The following is a 10,262-nucleotide window of genomic DNA, read 5'->3' as shown; positions in this document are numbered from 1 at the left end:
AGGATGCAAAGCTGTCAAGGCAAAATGTGGCTGCTTTGAAGAATCTAAAATATATTTAGATTTTTTTTTAAACTTGTTTGGTTACTACATGATTCCATATGTGTTATTTCATCGTTTTGATGTCTTCACTATTATTCTACAATGTAGAAAATAGTAAAAACATAGAAAAACCCTTGAATGAGTAGGTGTGTCCAAACTTCTGAATGGTACTGTAGGAAGAAGAGAGATCATGATACTGAAAGCAGTAAAGCRTCTAGTAAAGAAAGCATAAAGAGGGCCAAGGTAGGAAGCAAGAGTAATAATGTGTCGGAGTGGAAAGTGGTGATGGTGTTTGAGACCACAGGGCCTCATTTACACCCTATCCGACTAACCACTGCTGTAGAAAAAGAAAGAGGTGAAGTCATATTAGCCCGGTTCATTGGAAATGGTAGATTGTTAATATTTTGTGGTAGCCATGCTCAGCAAGGGAAGATTATGCAAATGGTAAAACTTAATGGGAAAAAGATTAAAAGTCATGTCCCTGGTGCTTATGCTAGGTTGAGGGGAGTCATCACTGGGGTCCCAATATCTATGTACATAGATGATATTAAAGAAAATGTGAAGGGCGGTAGTGATTGCGGTCAAAAGGTTGATCAGTAGGAAAGCGGCTCAAAGAAGTGAAAGCTCATCAGTGCTGCTGGGGTTTGAGAAGGTTTTGCCTGGAAAAGTACAGATAGGATTCCTTAGTTTCAATGTCAGAAAATGTGTCCTATCCCCATYGCAGTGTTTTAAATGCCACAGAATGGGACATGTAGCTGTTCAGTGTAAAGGAAAGACGTGCCAAGTGTGGAGGGGAACATGATTACGGTGAATGTGGGAGCAATGTGAAGGTTAAGTGTTGTAATTGTGTGTGTGGGGGGGGGGGCAGCGATATAGAATCAGTTATATTGTATTGTATGCAGAGGCTGTAAGACAGATTAGTAGAACTACAGTGCGGACTGATTGAGCTTACATGGATGTTCCTGTAGTAAGTGGACACACTGTCGGAGCTGTGCTTCTGCTGGTCCTGGCGTGGTTTTGAGGCCTGTTCATAAATCCTGTGCTCATGAATGTGCGGTGTCAAAGGACACTTTAATAATGAATAAAGTTGACTTCATAGCTTTTATTGGGAAGGTTATCAGTACAACTTKGGTTGTGGAAAGCAGAAATGCCAGGTTGAAGGTTATTGTGGAGACGGTAAAAGAGATATTGGGGGTAACCAATGTTAAAGTTGAAATGATTGTTGACATGCTGAACAATCCTATGGTTGGAGTGTTTCAGTATGATATAGATAGAGTTTAATTGGGTATGGGGCTTGGGCAGGGGGAGGGTGTGGGTGTGRTAGAAGTTAGTAGRGATTTGTTTGGTTTTGAACATWGTTTTTTTTATGGTAGTACAGAATTGGGCAGATCATAATTGATCGTACATTCCAGCACAGTAGGTGTTGGCATGCACTTTAAATGTTTGGACCGCCATGATATCAAAGAAGAAGAAGGGTAACATGTGGACCAAGATGGTGTTGTTGAGAAGGGGGAKTGTTTGAATTCATGTTCCTTTAAATTGAGGAGTTTGTGATATTACTTGTGAATTTGATGACTGTTCTTCTTTCAACCGTTTTAATTTGTTGCACCAAAAGGTGATTAAGACGAGACGTCATAGTTTTAATGGGCACAAAAGATAACATTTGTGCGACACACAAACACCTTCCCGCGAGCACAGATACAAATGTAAAGTATTCAAAACATAACACGTCCATAGTCAATACTTAGACTGCATTTTTATTTTTCACTATTACATTTGTGCACACTTTCCAGTTATGTTCCCAGCAGAGAAAGTATCTAGCTAGAGAAAAACAATCTCTTCCCAGTTCATAGTCTGGCTGTAAGTTGCTTGGTCTACCAGCAGATGGTGGTAGAGGGTCATGTCTTCCAATTATGGTCGTTTGAGTCAAAATGTTGCAATTTTCCATATGATGAAGAATGCAGAACATGTTACTTTAGCAGAGATCTGTAGCCTAACGTTAAAGTGCGATTAAGCTTCAAGTACTTGTCACAAACTAGGCTATTTGCCCACACACTACAAATATTGCTTGTACTGACATAATACCCGGCCAACTGTATTGACAAGGGTCTGAATGTAATGTAATGCAATTTATATGATTGATGCACTCAGGGTCATCATGTGCATTTCCAATGACAACAAACTGAAGTTGTTCCACCATATCAGCATGAGGAGACCTTGAGCTGGAGGTCAGCTTGATGAGACCTTGAGCTGGAGGTCAGCTTGAGGAGACCTTGAGCTGGAGGTCAGCATGAGGAGACCTTGAGCTGGAGGTCAGCATGAGGAGACCTTGAGCTGGAGGTCAGCATGATGAGACCCTGAGCTGGAGGTCAGCTTGATGAGACCTTGAGCTGGAGGCATGAAGCCACCTGCCTTGAGCAGAGAGGCCAACGTTTTTTAGATGTATTTTTTATTGTTGGACGTAAGACTAAGAACACCAGCAAATCAGCTCCAAGTGATTATCATTTAGGAAATATGTTCCAAATTATTCCCACGATATAGAGAGATAAATGCGATCGTATAGCATACAAATGTAAGCAAGGTTTGAAATTATGTTTAGTCAAATATTATATCTGTTTGGGCTTCTTGCATTTAATTTGCAGTCAAATTATTTTTAATTGTGTACTGTCCCCCCTCACCATCCGCTCAAGAAAAAAAATCTCCCTGCGGCTGAATCTAGTTGATGATCCCTGCTCTACAGTATACTGTATGATCTGTTCCATTGAAATACCACAATAAAAGTGCATCAGATTGTATACTTGGAATCTTGACAAATACAAGCAAAGCTGGTTTAAAAAAGTGACCATTGATATAGAACCCTAGATCTAGAGCCTAGAACACAATGTAGAAGTACAGTGCATCATATTCAGTGTTTGTAGTGCATCATATTCAAATACAGGCTTCTGGTGTGCTAAACAATGTGCTCTCTAGCACACACTGTTGTTATGGCCAGTGCTGTGCAGGACAAGGCTGTCTACACAGGATCCAAGATCTTCATTCAGGCATCTGTGCAGGATAGTGTATTGATAAGGATTCTGATATTGTCTCCTGTGAGCTATTGCTGTTTTGATGTGCCATGCCCAGCCCTCAGGTACCATCAAGTAGCCAATGTAAATGAGCAGAATCAAACATTTTAGGTTGACCAAGTATGCACTCACTTTCACGCACACACATCTCTCTCCTGATGTGTTTGGTGTGAAATATTAGAGTTGATCTCAGTGGGACAATTATCAGGACAGATATCATCCCCCAGCCACTCAACACATATAGACCTCAGATGGATTCTCTCTCTGACGAATGGCCCCRGGTCCTGCTCTCTTTTATTCAGACACAGTAAAAACCATGCTGTGGCACTATATAGAAATCTGCCATGTTGTAAGAGCACAATGAACAGCACTTGTGAGATTGAGATTAATTGGAGAGAGCCAAGAGGTCGATAACATGCAAAGTCACTATATTCTGAGTCAGGTAGACTGCTAGAGTTTAATATCTAGCTTTTTCAATTCCCTCTGTGGCCCAGTTGGAATTGTTTCATTCAAATGTAAAACTGTCCTGGATATCTCAAGTAGGCTATTCACAGCAGCCTCAATTGTGAGAATAAATAAATAAATGTATAACTAATCAGAGCCGAATTTTCAAATTCGATACCATTAGCTTCTGTATCGCTCCAGTTCCCCCCATTGCTTTTATTAACTAAGCTGTGCTTCACTCTAGTGGACAATTCTCCTTAGACTGGACCCCACGGACATTCTCATTCTGCTGTTTGAACAGTTCCCCAAAGATCAATTCAGTGAGTGAGAAACTCCYACTCAGATCCAGTTTGCTTTGCATGGGCTGCTTTAGCCCAATAATGGACTAAAGGAGCCTAACATTACTCCTTATAGTCCACGGACCTTACATGTCTAGTTCTGTTTAAAGGCGAATAGGCTCTGGAAGCAAAACATTTGTGGTATGGTTCTAGAAACATAAATCCCTCTACTTTCATATCACGTCAAAATAATTGCCCAAATACAAAATACACACTTACTATATGTACTCTGTTTTAATCGGTTTTAACACAGTTGCAGCCGATTGTATTTTTCAGTGACAACTTGTTTGTGGCGTCCGTCTTCCGTTTAACACAATACCCCATAATGACAAAGAGAAAACAGGTTTTTAGAAATGTTTTCAAATGTATTAAAAATAAAAAAACAGAAATACCTTATTTACATAAGTATTCAGACCCTTTGCAATGAGACTTCAAATTGAGCTCAGCTRCATCCTGTTTCCAATGATCATGCTTGAGATGTTTCTACAACTTGATTGGAGTACACCTGTGGTAAATTAAATTAATTGGACATGATTTGGAAAGGCCTACACCTGTCTATATAAGGTCCCACAGTTGACAGTGCATGTCAGAGCAAAGACCAAGCCATGAGGTCGAAGGAATTGTCAGTAGAGCTCCCAGACAGGATTGTGTCAAGGCACAAACCTGGGGAAGGGTACCAAAAAATGTTTGCAGCATTGAAGGTCCCCAAGAACATATTGGCCACCATCATTCTTAAATGGAAGAAGTTTGGAACCACCAAAACTGTTCTTAGAGCTGGCTGCCCGGCCAACCTGAGCAATTAGGGTAGAAAGGCATTGGTCAGGGAGGCGACAAACAACCTGAAGGTCAATCTGACAGAGCTCCAGAGTTCCTCTGTGGAGATAGGAGAACCTTCCAGAAGGACAACCATCTCCACCTCACTCCACCAATCAGGCCTTTGGGGTAGAGTGGCCAGACGGAAGCCACTCCTCAGTAAAAGGCACATGACATYCCGCTTGGAGTTTTCCTAAAGGAACCTAAAGAACTCTCAGACCATAAGAAACAAGATTCTCTGGTCTGATGAAACCAAAATATTGAACTCATTGGCCTGAATGCCAAGCGTCACGTCTGGAGGAAACCTGGCACTATCCCTACGGTGAAGCATGTTGGTGGCAGCATCATGCTGTGGGGATGTTTTTCAGTGACAGGGACTGGGAGACTAGTCAGGATCGAGGGAAAGATGAACAAAGCAAAGTACAGAGAGATCTTTGATGAAAACCTGCTCCAGAGCGCTCCGGACCTCAGACCTGGGCGACGGTTCACCTTCCAACGATCCTAAGCACACAGCCAAGACAACATAGGAGTGGCTTCGGGACAAGTCTCTGAATGTCCTTGTGTGGCCCAGCCAGAGCCCGGAATTGAACCCGATCGAACATCTCTGGAGAGACCTGAAAATAGCTGTGAAAATAGCTGTGGATGCTTCCCATCCAACCTGACAGAGCTTGAGAGGATCTGCAAAGAATGGGAGAAACTCCCCAAATACAGGTGTGCCAAGCTTGTAGTATCATACCCAAGAAGACTCAAGGCTATAATCACTGCCAAAGGTGCTTCAACAAAGAATTGAGTAAAGGGTCTCAATACTTATGTAAATATATAGGGGCATGCGGTGGATTGAGATGCATCCAATGCAAAAAAAKATATCAGTTTCAACTAGCTTCAACTAACAGATGTTTATGAGGATTTTTGTATTATGCTAATTCGATTTTCGTGGGGGCGCAGACATCGACCGTAGTGGGCACACAGGTGTTCGGAGACGCAGATGGTTAATTAGCACAGGTAGTCCACTCTGTCTTCCGTCTGTTTTCCGTAAACAAGCGCTGTAAAATGGAAATGTATACGTGTGGGAAGTTGGGAACGCTAACCATATTAAGGTGTGTAGTAGTGATGTGCGGGTTGACTCATAACACGCAGTCCCCGAGGTGGGCGCACGCCAAATAGCCTACATGCAAAATGCGTTTGGGAACGGGCAGAAAAGTTCATGTTGATCCAAGGAGGCGAAATGACAATGTCTGAGTTTAGTGCAATAAAATAAATGTTGCAAAATGGAGAGTTGAAAATAAAGAGAAAAGAGGGCCAGGAAAGTAGGCTAATGTTTGGTAAAGTGGTAAAAGAGGATGATAGCAGTTGTGGCTATGTTACGTGTGATGGTTGTGACGCGTTAACATSCCAGTTACAAGACGGGGACTTCAAATAGGCCTATGGCATATCAAGGGAACTGTCGCCTACTGTTCAGATTGGCTAAATGGAAACTGAAATCTAGACACTGACTGTAGGTATAACCTCACAAAGCCTTTATATTATCTCTGCAGAATTAAGYATTTCTTGCAGTTAAATGATACACCAAATGTAGGCTACATTTTGACTCGGGAACAGGAGTGGAGAAAAATGATTTCTTTCTTTCAGCATCTTGAGAGAATGCGAATGCGCCGTTACATACCATCTGTAAAGCTGCCCTCTTTATCAGCATCATAAAAGCGGATAGAATTTCAACCACATAAAATATGCGTTCTAGTCGAACTTAAATCTTATCAGAAACATTTTTGGTCGTTTTCACATGTTTCTACTTCCTTACAAACGGACAAATGRATGTCATTTACAAATTTTGCACAACTCTCAATTTTTTTGTTATTGCATTTTCTCCCCGGTCGCTAAACGTCTTTTCTCCGCGAAATAAGCAGAGATGACAGCGAAAACTTTACCAATGTAAACTAGATTGAAGCATGCATTCTTAATGACATTCTGGTAAGAAAGGGTTTATTTATTCTTCTAGGGCAAATGACAGAAGAGAAGCTGCATATCTAATTATAGACTAACAAATAGCCTACCACAATGCAGGAAATTATATGCAGAAACATCTAAAGCAAGCAAAAAGTCTTTAAAAAATAGTTGTAACCTACAGCGCATTTTCTATATTAGTAGGTTAGAGTTGGGTGCGGGCCTCAGATTTTCACTTTATCACATATAGTCTGGCGATTGCCGACGGGTTATTAGCAATTGCTGGCAGGTGGGGAAGAACTTATGTTGCCAAAACTGTACCGCAAGTGATGCGTGCTAATGTTTAGAGCAAGCATTGGGGCTCTTAAAACTCACCCGGTCATTAGATACTATCATCAATAGGTTCCGCATCTGTGAATGGGGTAGGTCTGTCTCAGAGTCGCAAGGGTCGTTCCACCAATAGGTGCCTTTTGAGAAGTGTAACTCGGCCCCAAAAAATTATATTTCACARAATTTGAACATTCTGTCATAAATAGCACGTTCAACAAAAACATGTTTTCCCCATCTCAAGAGGCTAAATTAAAAAAATACATTAGTAAGTGCCTATTAAGTGCCCAATAAAGTAACATGGTTGACYATAACAGGGTTGACGATTTCATCTTAAATCAGCCATATCAGCCTCTCGACATGGACATGGAAAGAGGATACCTAGTCAGTTGCACAACTAAATGCATTCAACAGGAGTGGAAATTTAATGCAAGCTTCACAAAACATCTCTAGCCTGTCTATTTATGGGTAATGAATTGACTCAGTTTTCGACCACAAAATGACCAAAAAGAGTAGAACCAGCTCACCTGCTTTTACACTGTTCATTGTTTCTTTAGAAAAGAATATTTAAAAGGAATAGTTTCACATATTAAAATGGGAGTTCAGTTCACATAACAGGGTTGACCTTAAAATGAGAGACAGACATAAATGAATCACTAATCACATTAAATAAATAATAGTCTACAGAAATTACTTTGTCAAAGCAACAAAATAACAAGGGCTTTACAATGATGGTGAAACGTGGAGATATTTTTGGATTAAGTCTGTAGAAATCGTCCTAGAAGTGACAAAGTCACCCTACTCCCTATGTGGTGCACTACTTTTGACCAGTGCACTATAAAGGGAATAGGGTGTCATTTGGGGTGTATGCTGTGGCTCTGGTGTAAACTTTCTATATTGTGCGATTATGAGCACATGTACAGTAGTGTAGACTTCCTAACAGTAAGCCTTTACACTTCATACATTTTATTTCACCTTTATTTAACCAGTTAGGCCAGTTGAGAACAAGTTCTCATTTACAACTTGTTGCCAACATTTGTTTTTGAAATAGCAATCACACAGAATAGGTAATGTGATGTGATCTGACATTGTAACCCTGAATGGCAGGTTTCTTTTGCGTCACATTTGAAGTGTGTTTCTAGCACATAGGATTTTTTTWACGAATAGTTGACAGCGATATCAATTTAACAAGCCACGGTCATGAAAGGCAAACCTTGTTTGGCAGTTTCTAAAAAGCTTCCTTTAATGCAATGTTGTCATAAGTTTAAATTATTCATTAGAGTTATTATAGACAGGAATATCATTATATACTTTGACATTGTTGTCGAAAAATCCCCAAATTCATTTTTATCTCTCAAACATTCATGCATATTTAATGGGGAATGCAAAGAACTTCACAGAGCAATATAATCCCAATATGCAGACACTCGTTATCACTGTCATATGCAATAATTCCTCATACCACTTTGTAAAAAATGAAAGCTTCCAAAGTCGAACCCCAGAGTTTGGATCCCCTGGGTCTTGTTCTTTGTTCTCCGCTGCCCAAGAGACAGGCGCTGTTAACTCAGTGACACTCCTTGATTGGCTCCTTGTTCTCCTCAGGGGCTCCGTTGCCTGGAGCCGTGTAAAGCCATCACAGCTCCAGCAGACCTGTTGACAAAGYAGCAAGAGATTTTTAAGGAAAGGGACTAGAAAATGGGGCTATAAACAAATAAGATAGGTATTCATTCCTTTGCTTTACTCTGTAAGTTTATCTCACTCTCAAGGTACATTTATTTAATCAAAGGTACACCTGCCAAACAAGGCATGGAATTGTATTTGTCTTGTCGAAATGTTTAATTAAAGACTGTCTGTGTGTCCCCTGTGACTTTAAGATTGCATGAGTGAGCAGAAAATATCTACTACAAAAAAAGCCATTCAATAATGTAGCCTATCGCTGCCAGAAGAAACATAAAAATGGAAAATGAAAGACAACAGAAAGACTTCATGCCACATAGAGATCAGCAGATTCAATAAGACTCCCTCACAGGGGTACCTACACAGAGATAGAAAGCCAACGTCATAAAAGGGAACAACACTATTCACCATGACTTAAAGGCAAGGTTTTTTAATTACATTTAATAGGAGAAGAGGGAAGAGATGTTCTTTTCTATGAAGCACAAATTGAGTCGACRTGCCAGAGAACATCACATGGGCACAAGTGTCATCGCACTTGTTGGGTTTCCAAACTAGGTCCTGGAGCTACCCCTGGGTGCACATTTTGGTTTTTGCAATAGTACTACACAGCTGATTCAAATAATCAACTAATCATCAAGCTAGGGCAAAAACCAAAACATACAACCATGGGGGGCTCCAGGAGTGAGTTTGGGAAACGCTACGGATTAGGTGACTGGTCAACAGGTAAAGCTGCAGCCTGAACCTCGCAGGGCTCTACTCAAAAGTAGTCCACTATAGGGAGCCATTTGGGACACAGACCCTCTCCTCTCAACATACACACGTACACAGAATAATGGCCACACAACCCTTGTTACTGTTCTGGACCCTTGCCTTATACCCATGTTGGGCACAGACCTGGTAATACCTGAATCCCTCAACTCTACTCTCATACAGAGATTAATGACCATGCTATTTACGACCCTTGCTTTATGCCCATGTCTGGCTGTGTTTTCTCCACAGCTCATTTCAGATGCACAGACCTGTTCACCAGAGTCATGGGCTGCTTCCCAAATGGCACTCTATTCCCTATACACTGAGTCTACTAAACATTAAGAACACCTGCTCTTTCCATGACAGACTGACCAGTTGAATCCAGGTGAAAGCGATGATCCCTTATTGATGTCACTTGTTAAATCCACTTCAATCAGTGTAGATGAAGKGGATGAGAYGGGTTAAAGAAGGATTTTTAAGCCTTGAGACAATTGAAACATGGATTGTGTATGTGTACCATTGAGAGGGTGAATGGGCAAGAAAAAACATTTAACCTTCTTTGAACGGGGTATGGTAGTAGGTGCCAGGYGCACCGGTTTGTGTCAAGAACTGCAACACTACTGGGTTTTTCACGCTCAACAGTTTCCCGTGTGTATCAATAAGGGTCCATTACCCAAAGGACATCCAGCCAACTTGACACAACTGTGTGATGCATTGGAGTCAACATGGGCCAGCATCCCTGTGGAACAAGTCCATGCCCCAACGAATTGAGGTCGTTCTGAGGGGGTTTTGTTTGTGTTTCACTACAGCCATTACCACGAGCCCGTCCTCCCCAATAAAGGTTCCACCAACCTCCTGTGAGCCACAC

Source organism: Salvelinus sp. IW2-2015, linkage group LG32 (genome assembly GCF_002910315.2).
Source record: "Salvelinus sp. IW2-2015 linkage group LG32, ASM291031v2, whole genome shotgun sequence".
Classification (NCBI taxonomy): Eukaryota; Metazoa; Chordata; class Actinopteri; order Salmoniformes; family Salmonidae; genus Salvelinus; species Salvelinus sp. IW2-2015.
This window is presented reverse-complemented; position numbering follows the sequence as displayed.